Below are 13,734 nucleotides of genomic sequence, written 5' to 3'. Positions count from 1 at the left end.
GAGCTTTTTAATAAGCTGCACTCTGTTAGGAGTACACTGAGGGAACCCAAGCAGGAAAAAGCAATAATCACATCTAGCAATAACAAGAAGATCGACTAATATCCATCATAATTTTTTCCTATTTTGCTTCTGCCTATTAGCATGACAAATAGTAGAAGCAGAAGCAGCTTAACAAGATACTAAGCAAAACAGGTGCAGAAACAAAGGCATCTTCCACTTGGAGAGTCAACATTTTTCTTTGGAAAAAAAACAAAACCAAACAAAACTTATTTGTTCTGTGCAGGTTGGAGCCTAGGTTGCCCATTGTTGTTACCATTGTGTGATGTGTGCATTATTTTATCTCCTCCTGCAGAGTTTGGTTGTGACATACATAACACATGTGCCCATAAAGTTACCCAGAAATGCACTAAAAAGATTCAATATATGTCATAGCAAGCATATTTCTTTGTTAATTCCATAAAGACAGTCTGTAGAAGCCAAGTCTCCTACAATTTTTGTGTCCGCAGTGGGAGAAAACTGCACATTGCATGCTATCATTATCACAGAATTACAGTGTACTATGTAATACTATTATTCATGCCAGAGAATGATAGTGGAAATGGCACTGCCCCATTACTAATGCTTAATATATGACCAATGAGAAGCTGAAAATCATATGACCAGTGGCAGCTTATGCCATCCCATCAGTTAGTAAATTGGATGCAGTTTGTCAGATGGACACAATATCCCTCCACTGTAGGTGGTCTCTGTTTCATTAGGTTTCAGATTGATGGGAGTGAACAATAATCCAAAAATGTGCAATAGGTACATCAACCTCATTTTTCATTAACAGTGCTTCCCAAACACATTGGAAGCAGGTACAAAACATAGATTTTGTTTGGCTTACTTTGATCCATGCAGAGACTATTGGGTTTCTGACTTCGCTGCTGGAGGCTTATGGTTTCGGTTCGCAGAACCTGGTACAGCAACTGGATGAGGTGTTTTTGATATAATCTAGTAATTTCGGTATGATGCAGAAATAGTGGGTGGCAAAGCTCCTTTTTTTTCTTAGGAAGTAATGAGTAACCAACATTCTGTTTACATATGAGGCATTAGAGTTGCTAGAGCATCTTTCTAAATTACATGGTAGATGCAAGAATGGTAGTGATTTTTTTGTATTTCCCAAGAGATTAACAGATATGTTGCTGCATTTTTGCTGCTTCTAAAAGAAACTATATTACTTAAAGTCTCTCCCAAGTTTGTTGAAATGATATACAAAGCAGCTACTAGAGTATCTTACACATATTTGGCTTACAGGGATATGTTTTTGTTCACAGTGAAATAAATTAAAGCAATATATTATGGTGCTCAAATTCTGGGTAATTGAAATTAAGGTATTTTTAAAGCAGGGTGCTTTGAACCATTGGAAATAATGTAAGATTTATAAGGATGGCAGAAAACTGATATTAGATATTACTACAGATGAGTGGGAACTGCTATCATCAGAATGGATATAGCACCACATGCTTTCACTATCTTTGGTTGGTAGAGTTTTCCCTCTAATTTTTATATTGAAGAAGTGTACACATATTATTAAAAAGTTAAACGTACTTAGTTTTAAAAATAAAATCAAGGCTCTAAATACAATCTTATAAAGCAAATATCCATAATTTTTCTCTTATTTAAATTAGATTTTATGTTAGCATGAATGAGTCATATTATGTAGAAGTACATATACTGTAAATCATGTAACATAAAACTATATATGTAGTCAAAATGGTCAATATGACTTGCCCATTAGATGTCTTCCTTATCTCTATTTTACGACGAGTTTCCATCCACAGTATTTCATTGTGTCACTGAAAAATGTACTTCTTGGTGCTGAAGATTTAAAGAAAGCTCTTCATTTGAACAGCATGAACGTGAGCACTGTTCTGTATGGGGCTGAGGGAGGGGGATGTCTGTGTGTGCATGTATTTGGCATGAATTTATATGGAATATATTGACGCAGGGTCTCACATTATGCCATCTTTTCAACAGAATTTCTTACTATTGTTTAAGAATATCTTTTTGCTTTCATGCTTTTCTGTAGTTATCTAACATAACCGGGCAACTTTTCTTCTGAAGTTCTAAAACATATGTCCGTTGCCCTGGTTTTTCAGCCTTGAGCATATCTCTTTAATAGATCACTTTCAAGATGATGATACATTGATATTCTGCTTTAATTAGTGTCATGAAAGAGAAAAAAGCCCTTCAAATGTCAATGGTTTGCAAAAGTTGTTGGAGCATCTTCTTAAAGCAAATCTGAAGGATTGGCCCTCACAATTTTTTTTTTAACTTTCACATGATCCTATTACAGGAGTTTTTTTGTAAACTCGTGTTATAAACGATTATTTTTAGTTAAGAGAAGCACCAGGAAAGATTAAAAAATGGATATAAAGACATTTTGGTTCTTGATCTTCTTTCTTCTCATCTCAACCTTTAGAAAGTCTTGCTGGAAGAACACAAGGAACAGCAGGAAGGTTTCTAACAGATCTTTGAGACCTCCTTGCAGTCAGATCCCAGGGGAGCTAGAACAGTGTACCTCTGTGGTTCAAAAACTCTTTGGGCCAGAAAAAGGGGCCTTTATCTGCTGACATTTCAAACATATTCAATCAAATATTGATCTAGAAAATCAGCCACTTTTTCTCTAGCAAAGAAATTAAATTAGTGCTACCTACTGAAGATCTACAAATGGTTCTCCTGAAGATAATGATAGTACCCTAGGCTATTTGTAGGATCAAAAGTTTTTATGGACACCAAACTGATTTAATATTTTCTGTAATGCATGGAGAAAAAAGGGTGAAAGATCTGCTTGCCAATGGTAATGTGCTGGAGATTATCTCATGTGGCGAGTCCTTGCATCAAGGAGCCAGGTTTCAAATCCATCTCATCTTTGGATTAAAAGAAACAGAATGTAGCCCATTTCGCCTTACAGAAAGATTTTCATCACCAGAAACAGATGATACCTTTTATTTAAGTTGACTCAGGTAGCACATGCTCCTCTAGCTCATAAACATTCCTTGTCTCTGTTGCGTTCTGCTTTCAAGATGTCTCTTAAGTTGCTTTGAATCAAGTGAGAAGTCTCTTCTTCATACTCTGAACACTAATATATCATAAAACACGTCTGGTACAATAATGGGATAAAGATCCTTTCAAAAATAATCTTAAATAGTATTATTGAAACATTTTCATCATTTGTATTATGAAAAAGGTAGTCTTTACAAAAGACTTAAGGGCTTAATAATTTAATTAGAAATTTATTCTATGAATTTACTGGAAAAAATAATGAAGCATTAGTTTTTATTGAAGCGTTTCTCAAATTCTTACCCATAAAATCATGTCTTGGGGATTTAACTACATTGACACAAGTAACTGAATTGTTACTGGCTGAATTAGTAAAGGATGGACTTTTCATTTCTCACTTCTTCACAAGAGAGAGAGAGGTATATAGATTTGATGATTTGAGATTCTGGCAGTTTAAATTTATTACTGGACCTGTATAATTGGACTAATTTTATGCACAGAGAAGAGGCATTAGATATACATTTTGTAAATGTATGAAAGTATCTCAGAAATTTTGAAGGATTTACTTCAAAAACAGTCAGTTAAGCAGTTTAGAAGTTCCAAACTTTTCAGTTTGTGCCCATTGCCTTTTTTCCTGTTAGTCGGCACTACTGAGAAGAGTTTGGCTCCTTATTCTTCATTTGCTTCCGCCAAGTATTTATGCACACTAATACGATCCTTCATGGGTCCTCTCTTCACTAGGCAGAACAGTCCCAGCTTTCTCAGCTTCCCCTCATATGAAGAGATGATCCTAAATCATCAGATGGCCAAAAAAAATGAGCTTACGTATCTTCAAGTTGCTTTCCAGGGAATTCAGAATCAACAAAAAAATAATGTGCGACTTTTTCACTAGAATTTTTCTAGCAGTGATCTTGTATACAATCAATTAGCCAAAAAGAGGGAGAGACTCCTTTTAAAAGGATCCTTTGTGTAAAAATATTTCTGTTCTGCATACTGAGCTTTCAGTTGTTCCAAAAGATCCAGAAGTCACTTTTATGGAAGAAAATTCTATAACTTGGATTACTTGCAGATTACATAATTACCAGATGGATATGTTAAGCCCATGTGTAACATTGTAAACCACGTTCCTGATAAAATAATAATAGATTCCTTTTAAGGGAATAGGAGAGCATCAAGATGTGGAATTAAATATTAATTTAACTTAGAGGGTTAGTTTCCAATTTTAAGGAATCAGTGAAACTTTCATAGCTTCCAGTCACCTCCCTCTACTAAATCTTTAGCAAACTCAATAAATTTTCCCAGAATATTTTAGGGAGGTCAGCAAGTGGATTAAGTAATTCCCTCCATCCTCTGTTATTCATTCAATTTTTTACCTTTCAAAATATCTTTGTGCTTCAGAAAACTCATCTTGTTTCAGATAGTGGAAGGCTCCAAAGTTGCTATTAATTTCACTTTCATCTTCAGGCATAGCAGGACACCAGCAGAGCAGGGTCTCATCTTTCAGGGGAAAGACAGGTAGTCCTGACATACCTGTCTACAGTCTGGTTACTTTCAGAGTAGTATTATGGCCCACTCTATAGCCCTCATTGAACTGATAACTTGCTCTCAAGGGACAGAGAAACAAGGAAATCTGCTAGTTAGAAATACAGAGAATTTTTATGTTGGAACAACTGCAAATCCTTCCTTACAAGAACAAGAAACTTAGCCTCCCAGTACTGGTAATGATTTTGCTTGCGAGACTATCCTAGGGAGCAATTACATGTCAGGTGGGGAAACAGGTTGCTTGTTTGCTTCTGAAAATGAAACCTTGCAGGGCTAAAAGATCCTCCAAGTGTGCTGAGTGTCCTCTCAAACGTAAATGACAAATAAGGGGAGCAAGTCAAACTGAAGGAATTCAATAACCCTTTCAGACAAACTTTCTAAGTAAAGACCCACACTGACACGTCCAAAGTTCTCAGAATAACAGACACTAGAATTAGTATAATATAAATACTACTCTTAAATGAACCAGATCTGGTAAGCAAAAATTGTGTTTTTCTCATTTTTTTATCTACAACAGGATGTCCCCAAACTAATTTATCTGCTAGAACTCATTGAATAAAATAAAATGTGGATAAAGCTAAACCGCTTAATCATTTTACCTTTCAAACCCTCAAAAAAGAAAATAAAATTAAGTAGTCCCAAAGCCAGAGGCACAACTAGAAATTTCATGCTCAACAGAGTTCCTGTAACTTGCAGTCAAAAAAGGTTTCCTAGTTCTTGTCATGAATCAATCTGACTAGGAGACATAAAAAGGAGGAAGAACTGAATTCTCTGTTTTCACTGTGGTAGAATTTAACATCCAAGCGCCATGATATTCTGCAGTAGGAGTGGCATAGCTTAATATATTTATTAATGAACTGGAAAAAAGGGATGAGCACTGAAGTGATGAAATTTGCAGGTGACTCAAAATTATTCAGGTTAATCAAGTCCAGATAGGGTAATAAGAAGCTTCAGAAGAAAATAAACAAGTTAGGTAAATGATTGACCTGATGGCAGATTAAATTCAATGTTGATATATGCAAATTAATGTACTTTGCAAGTTTTTTTAAATTTATTTTTACACCTTACTGAGTTCTAAATTAATTTTATTAAAGGAATAGGACCTAAATAGCATTGTCAAGTGTGCAATGAAGTCTTCCACCTGGCATGTAGCTATAGCAGAAAATTTTGGTACAGGAAGGGACCATAATATGAAAAACTCTAATGTCGTTATATCAGTTGTCCTCCACATTTAACACACCATGTACAGTCCTGGTCTCCAACTGCAAACAGAAGTTTTGCAAAATTAGAAGCAACTCAGTTATATCTGGCAAGAATGACAGAGAAGAGAAAATATTGAAACAAATGGCATCACCAGCTTTGCAGAAAGGCTTCGTTAGAGACATGATAAAAAACTATGAAATAATGTCTTGATAGGTTTTGATAGGGTCTTGTCATGTATGATAAGAACACTCAGTGAAAGTTAAAGCAGAAGACATACTTCTCACTTAATGTGGAGCTTGTTGCTACAGGATGTTAGTTTGGCAAAAGTCAGAGAGGTATTAGACTTTTATATGAACACAGAGATCTTAAGTTAAAATTTTCAGGGTGTTTATTTTTTTTTTTTGATGTAACAAAGATAATGCTTCAGGAATTGCTTCCATCTATTATATAGAGAGCGTAGTCATAATTTTCTTCAGATTATTTCTTCAGGATGACAATCCCCCATTAAAAAAATCTGTAGTAAGATAAATAATAGAAAAATTGAGAGATAAAGTAATAAGAGGATAAGAGATGTTATGTAAATAGAACCTAAATGCAGGTAATGTACTTTTATACTTTCAGTATGGGTCAGCTGTGCTTTAATTATCAGCTGAATTTAGTTGAATTAGTAGACTACAAACAGGAAGTACAGAGTGCCGTAGAGCTCTCCTTGAGTTAATTTGGTAGCATACTAGTACTTTTGAAAAATGCTCTTAGTATTACTTGAGGAGAGTTTTCACTAGTTTGTGTAAGGTTGATTGCTATTGAAATTGAATACACATAAGCAATTAACAGTAAGCAGTGCTTTACTGTAGCCAGTGGAGAATCCGTATACTGCACACTGTGGTGAACATGAAGCTTAATAAATAGAAATTCCAAGGGATTTTCACAGGTTTAGTAGAGTGGTGACATATGTTATCATCTTGCTCACCACAGACTGGAATATGATTTTACACTGTCATGTCACATCGGCCCATGATAACCAGAAGTCATTTATTTCCTAAGAAAATAGTAACTGGATATGACAACCTGTGTTGCCTTGTGGTGATGTTATGGTAGTATTTACTGATAATGTGAAGTGTAACTTGTGTCATCTTTCATATTTCTTCAGTAGAAATTCAGATCATTAGTAAGGTAAAAATAACAGTCCAGCTTTTTTATTCTTTTCTGTTTGTTTAGAAAAATAATAATAACTTCTGTCAAGGGCATAAATCTTACATTAAAATGATGTAGGAATTCTCAAATTGAGAATTAATATATGTACAGAGGACAATAAATAATTAGACTGCTTTGTAATTATACAATTCCTCATTATTTAGGTATTTTTTTTGGCAGAGGCAGGGAAGGAGGTATCTATTTATCTATCTGTCTATCTATTTGTCTGTCTTCTGGGTCTCTTCTGCTTTTATTTTTCTATTCAGTGCATATTTGTTATATTTTCATGCTGTGGAATCTAAAACGAGACCTCCATTAAACAAAGAAAGCATAGTTATCATTTTGTTTTTATTTTCCTCAGAAAATATAAATAATTAAGCTTGACTTCAAATAAAAAGATAAAGTAAGCCTTCCTACTGTACTACAATCTTTTTTCCTTTATGGTTTTCTAGCAGAATTGTAATTCTGTACTCTTGCTAAGATACGATGCTAGGGATTATCACATAAGAGTTCTCTTCATTTTCGTCCTTTTGCAAGATGGATGTAGGGGATGTATACAACACAATTTAAAAGGCTTTTCATCAGGTTTCATTCTTGATTTCTACTGTAAATTCAACAAGCTACAGTAGTTTAATGCAGAAGCGTAGATGTCCATAAAAAGCTGGAGGGAACGGTGTATGTTATAATGCTGTTATAAAACTGTCTGTGATATTAACACAGACTGTATATTAAATACACAAAACTGTTACAATAACGTGAAGGTTGAGACAAACTCATGAAAACAAATAAATTCTTCAGGACACTAGGCAAAAGGTTGTTCTTGGCAAAAAGATTTAAATACAGTTACACAGTAGTCCAAATTAACTCCCCCAAATAAAAAAACATTCTCCCACTAGTCAATGTAGAGTAAATCCATGCCCAAAATAGGTTCTCCAGGGAGGTTTTTCACCTTCATATATGTTTGGGGACCAAATTTATGCTGGGGGGAAGGCGATCTCCCTGCGTATAAGAAGAGTGAAAGGATGCTCCACAGAGCAGTTCAGAACCAAAGCCTAATCCAGGTGCTCTCAGTCACTGTGCAGGAGCCTTTCGCTCTGCATTGATTATACAGGAAGCCCTTGGAAACTAACCTCCTCACTAAGACAGCATTCTCAGTTTATTGTCGAAAATCAGGAGGAATGAATACTTCCCTATTGCCTGCAACGTTCATACCATTGGCCCTTCGAGTGTGGAAATTATGTGAAAACACAATTGCAAAAACTGCATATAAAAATGGAATAAGCCACAAATTTGTGCTAAAGCTCTGTACATAGTTTACATTATTATAAATCCAGAACAACTCCAGGGATATCCATAAGATAATTTACCTTAGTTTATGAAGAAATTGTCCTACGTTACGTGAAGGGAAAGTAAGATTTTCTGTTATCATAAGCAAGAACTGTTCTGAGTGTACTGATTGAAGACAAATTGAATGGTTGTCCTGTCAACCTAATAAGGATTTGCAACCCTTGCATTTTTATTATTTTTTTAAGCATAAACGGCCTCGTTAGTGGGGTTTTGTTATGTATCATAAAGAATCCAAGAAAGAATAGCTGTTGGTTATTTCCAGTTTTTTTTTTTTTTTTTTCCAGGCTGAAAGGGGCCTTGGCCAACCTGCTCTAGTGGGTGGCATCCATGTGTATGGCAGGGGGGTTAGAGTTAGATGATCTTTAAGGTCCCTTCCAACCCAAGCCATTCGATGATTCTATGATTTTTTTTTCCAGTTAACTCCGGAAAAAACATACATATTGCTTTTAGTTGTATTAATTGAAAACGATACCATCGACTAAATGATATATTTTGGGATCCAACAGGCTTCTAGCAATTCAAGATTTTTTAAAATTTTCACTTCTGACTGAAATTGTCTGAGCAACAATAATGACAGGGAACATGCAATTCTGAAAACTAAACCCAGTGAAGGTATTTGTCTCAGAAGAATTAAACATCTACAGTGAAGTGCCCACTGCACACAAAGCTCCCTTTTAGGTCAACAGAGCAAAATAGTCACTGAACTAGTTTAGAGTCTACTTCAAGGGGAAACAAACAGTCCTAGGCACCTTTTCCTAGACCTGAACTAACTTTACTAAAAGAGTAGGTTGTTCTTGGTCAGATGAAGCCCACTCTCAAGTCTGCAGAACCAGTAGCAAAAGAAATAAATAGCTCAAAAACAGCAACCCTTCCAAACTTTCTCAGTCTCTGGAAACTACTACAGATTTATACCAGCATAAGCAATATAAATGTATTTTTCTCATTTACATTGTGGTTTTGCTCAGTGCTCTGTTAGGGACACAAGATTATTAACTGTGCTGTGCCGGTCAGTATTTTCACTCACAGTAGATAAGAATGCAGTATTAGAGTAAGTATGAAATTTCACTGTTTTAACAGTGATTTTTCAATAACACAATGGCTCTTTAATGTGTAGTATGGACATGGACTTAGTTCAGGATAGGACAGAGCACTCAAACTGAATCTTTTTTAAGACTATTTCACATGTCAGGGTCCCTCATTTTTGGCCTAGCACCTGGATTTTTAAATGCCCCCTAAACCTACTCAGCATTCATCTTCTCATGTCTTCTGTCTCTTGAAATGCCAGTAGAGTGCAAGTACTGATGTGCTTAGGCACAACTGCATCGAGTTAAAGGTGGCTTCCATTTTAGATAGTTCCAAGGTCATATGCAAAATATGAAAATTTGAGCTCTTTACTGCTGGTCAGAACCTTAATATGTTCCATGACCCTACAGTAGACTCAACCTATAAAATGAGAGAAGCTTAATAAATCTCTCTGTAATAAGTATTACACATTATGACAAGGAAAACTTAGATCAAGCTTATCCTTTGAAGTTTTAATGGACATTCCAATTTGATGACAGCAACTCACCTGTGCTTGTAGTAAGTTCGCAAAGCCTGCAGCAGCTCCAGTCATCTTGGACTAGAGCTTTGGACGACAATGAACTCAGGCAACTGCAAGCTTCAAAAGCCTTATTGAAATATTCCAGCTCTGCTCGTACCAGGCATTGCAGGCAAACTTTTAAATACATTTCTCTGTATCAAAGAGTATTTCTATCTTGAGCTGTTCATAATAATTTTGTTCTGTAATAAAATTGCAAAGCCTTCCAGTCTGAAAAGGATTAATCAGATATTCTCCTTTGCTCCACCCTTGTGCAAGCAAGAAGAGGGAAAAAAGAGCACAGCAGGGCGAAGAGAAAGGAAAACTGGCTCTTGGATCTGTATGCTTCTCATTGCTCTGTGTAAGTACTTCAGGTCCCAACTGGGAAGTCCACCAGACCAAAGGTAAAAAGAATATAGACACAGAGCATGACAGCAACAAATAGGCAAAGAGTTGCTGTAAGCAACACGTTCCCTTCTGTGCACTTACTGTGTCTGTTAGTGCCTAATGTTTCATCTCATCCTGCATGTTCTGTGACAAGGGAGAAAGCATTTGGCTGCCAGATGCTAGCAATGAGACAGAGATCTGACATTTCAAACTGATGCAGAAGGGCATCAGGACAATGTGTAGAAGGAGAATGTTTACCTGCTTTTAGGGGGAAAGGCAAAGGGACTTAATGCATCTGCAGCTCTAATGTGCCCCTAATACAGGTCCAAGTAATGTTGAATGAGGGGAGAAAGATGTAAACACGTTCTCAGGCAAAGACTGGAGGAAATGAGTGTTTTCTTCTGTAGAGAAAATTCTTCTAATCAAATGAAATTTTTTTTTTAACAAAAATTAAATCTGAGTCTCCTCAATGACTTCAGCAAGGCTTTGGATAGGAACAAGCCATCTCCTCCATAAGAAGACGCATGGTTAGGACCTTAAGTAGATGCAACATTGCAGCCAGTTATATAAACATATTCATCTGGTGCCATTCCCAAGGCCCTAGGGCATGCTAGATAGAGCCCACCAACATTTCTCTTACTATTTGCAGTGTAAAGTGGACGTTATCCTATGGTCATGCTTTGGACAGGTTGAATTGGAAAAAATAATGGGAGACAAGAAATAATGCTAATTAAAATAATTTGTAGTCTTAAAATTTAAAGTGTAGTAAATGTTACTGGAAAGAGTTTCTAAAATACATATAAATACGCTGTCACTCTGAGATGACGGCAAAGGAGAAGATGCTACAGTGAATGCATAGAGACTGAGCCCACTTCTGGTTGTAACCTGAATCTTTTAAAGCTTAGCACATATATTTAACTTCCTGCACTGCAACTCTGTTGATTTCAGTGGGACTGCCAACCGTATGTACAGACAATCATTTGTATAGTAGTATGTCTGGCAATGGACACCTAAAGCATCAGAACTGAATTCCATTTATCTTTGACTAGGAGGGATGAAGCAGAAATAACGCTGTGTTTGTCTAGGCATTCTGTGCCATAACCACAGTGTTTTGTACCCTTTAGACATACATCTCTAGGGATTAAAATTGCCTTATAAGTCCATGTACGGTTTGAAAAATCAATTATGTAATAAGGATGTAGTTCACCAACAGAAAACCTGAGGCAATCATTTTTGGAGGGCTGTTCTTCCTGTAAAAACACAGGAACCTGTCACTATGCAGGCACAGGTCTCCTTCCCTTATCCCGTGCATGTGAAAGTCAAAGATAAGTTTGATTTCCTCAATGAGTCTTCTTTCTGGGTGAATGTGGCACCATATTATCTTGGCTTGTATTTTTCATTCCCCGTTTAACAGTTATAAACACCTTCCAACATCAAATAGGAGCAGCAGGGTAACCCAGATAAAAGAAAATTCTTCAACCCTACCAGCTTGACTCAGATTTATATGCCTGTTTCAAATTTCTGTTCCTCATTCCAAGAGTTGCAACATTTCACAAGCACCATATAATGTGCTACTTGATTGGCCTTTCCAAGGATACAGTGTGCTGCAACACATTGTTCAGGAGTTTTATAGGTATGCATCCCTTCCACTTCTGCTCTTCATTGAAAAAATATATCATGGGCTTCTCTTTCTGTGCTCTACAATCTTGACATTTCTTGATATAAGGTTGTCTTCCTAGATGTCAACCTGGTTTTGAGTTATTTTACAGTGTTCTCAGTTAAAACAGTGTCATGTAAATCAATCACATCCTCAGGTTTTTTGTCAGGGACCTGCAATCTTAAAGTACAGCTTTCAAACAGAATCAGTACTGTTACTAGATTTCATTGTAGGAAAGCAATGATCAGTCTGGGATCTACTTTTTACTGTCCCAGGCAAAACCTTTGCTAATAAATTATTACCAAGGGTATGAACATTTCAACAGAGTTTTCACTGTTTAACCTTGATCCAAACTTTGCCAATTATCACTGTTAACCAAGCAAATTATTGTTGTTTTGATGCACCTTTCAGATTGGAAGGGAGGCAAGCAAAATGGTCAAAGCTTAAATGCAGCTCACAAGCCAAGGGGCAGAGGCCCCCCATGAGGTTTCTCACAGCTTTTTCTCACAACTTAGCTGTTTTCACAGCAGTTGTATGCAGATCACGCAGCTGCACCATATCAAAGCTGACTTTGGACATGGGGAAAGAGGCTTCAGAGCTGTGCTGGTGCACACAGGGCCCTGACATACTGAACAGGTAAACGAAAAGGTAGAGCCAGAAGAGAAAGTAATATTACTTTCCTGTCTTACAGACTGGGTAACAAAGCCTAGAGCTGAAAGTCTTAATTAAAAAAAAAATAGGTCTAGCACATCTTTTAAGCATATGTTTAAATTTGTTTGAAGTCAGTGCTTAAAACTGCTGTGAATACGGATGGTATTACACATTTTCCAGAATCAAGGTATTTGTAATTCATTTGAGGTCACATAAGTTGTATGTGGCAGAGCTGAGAGCTGATTCCATATCTTATGAAGTACTGGGCAGTTCTTCACTAAAGAATCATTGAGCTTTTTTCTTCCCTCCATTGAACAAATTCTTGCTGTTTTCTTTATGATCTTAGTCATTGCAACTGCTGACCTGGCATTTCACCTAACACTCTAGTGTAACCATGATACCCCCAATTAGTGACTGGTCCTCTGAGATCTCCATCACATTACATTCCTCGAGTCCTGCTTTCACAGGCTTCAACTTTATCCTTTACGCTGGGTAAAGTAGGTGTAAATCACCATCACTGATTCTTTTCTTACTGCTGCAAAGTTTCTTTAAAGATTTTATAGAGTCCTATGGTTTATAAATGATTTCGTATGTCCTGGAGTATTAATGTTTATAGCTGGTAGTTAGAATGTCATTTATTAAACCTCTTTTGAAAAATCATCCATATGTGTTCCCACATGTTAAACCATACCTACAATAATTTAGTTTTAAAGTAATTTCTGTTAATCATATAACATTAGTAAAATATTTATTAATGTACGCTAATTTAAGGTGTCACCATTTTATTCTCTTAAGTCAATAACCCAAGACAAATTACTAGAGAAGAATTATGTTGCATTAAAATAATCCACAATTTTGGAGACTTCAAAGCTCCGATGCATAGTTGTTTCTTCTTACATCATCAATATATACAATTCTGCACTTTTTCCCCCTTTCAGATTCATAATGTGTTTCCTGTTGTCTCTTTCAATGCCCTCAAATCCTGAGGGGGGCAATCTTGTAATTACATGCATTAACTCTATTATATTGTGGACTTACTATGATTCTGCACCCACAGAAAGAGTAGCTGCTGCGTTCTTAAATGCCAGCTACTCTTTAACTGTAAAGGCACCTACTATTTTATTGGAAC

At 36.2% G+C, this 13,734-nt stretch overlaps 1 protein-coding gene across 1 annotated transcript in view; it reads left to right on the top strand.

The window, feature by feature from the left end:
* The window catches only part of LOC308193336 (uncharacterized protein), a 440,865-nt gene that overhangs the window by 17,357 nt on the left and 409,774 nt on the right, over positions 1-13,734 (top strand). The window contains exon 5 of the mRNA XM_080587926.1: positions 10,194-10,271. The gene's annotated coding sequence lies outside the window, so the exon portion shown is untranslated. The remainder of the gene's footprint in view (positions 1-10,193; positions 10,272-13,734) is intronic.

The sequence above is a fragment of the Anser brachyrhynchus genome (genome assembly GCF_964034855.1).
Source record: "Anser brachyrhynchus genome assembly, chromosome: 3".
NCBI classification, from domain to species: Eukaryota; Metazoa; Chordata; class Aves; order Anseriformes; family Anatidae; genus Anser; species Anser brachyrhynchus.
This window is presented reverse-complemented; position numbering and strand designations above follow the sequence as displayed.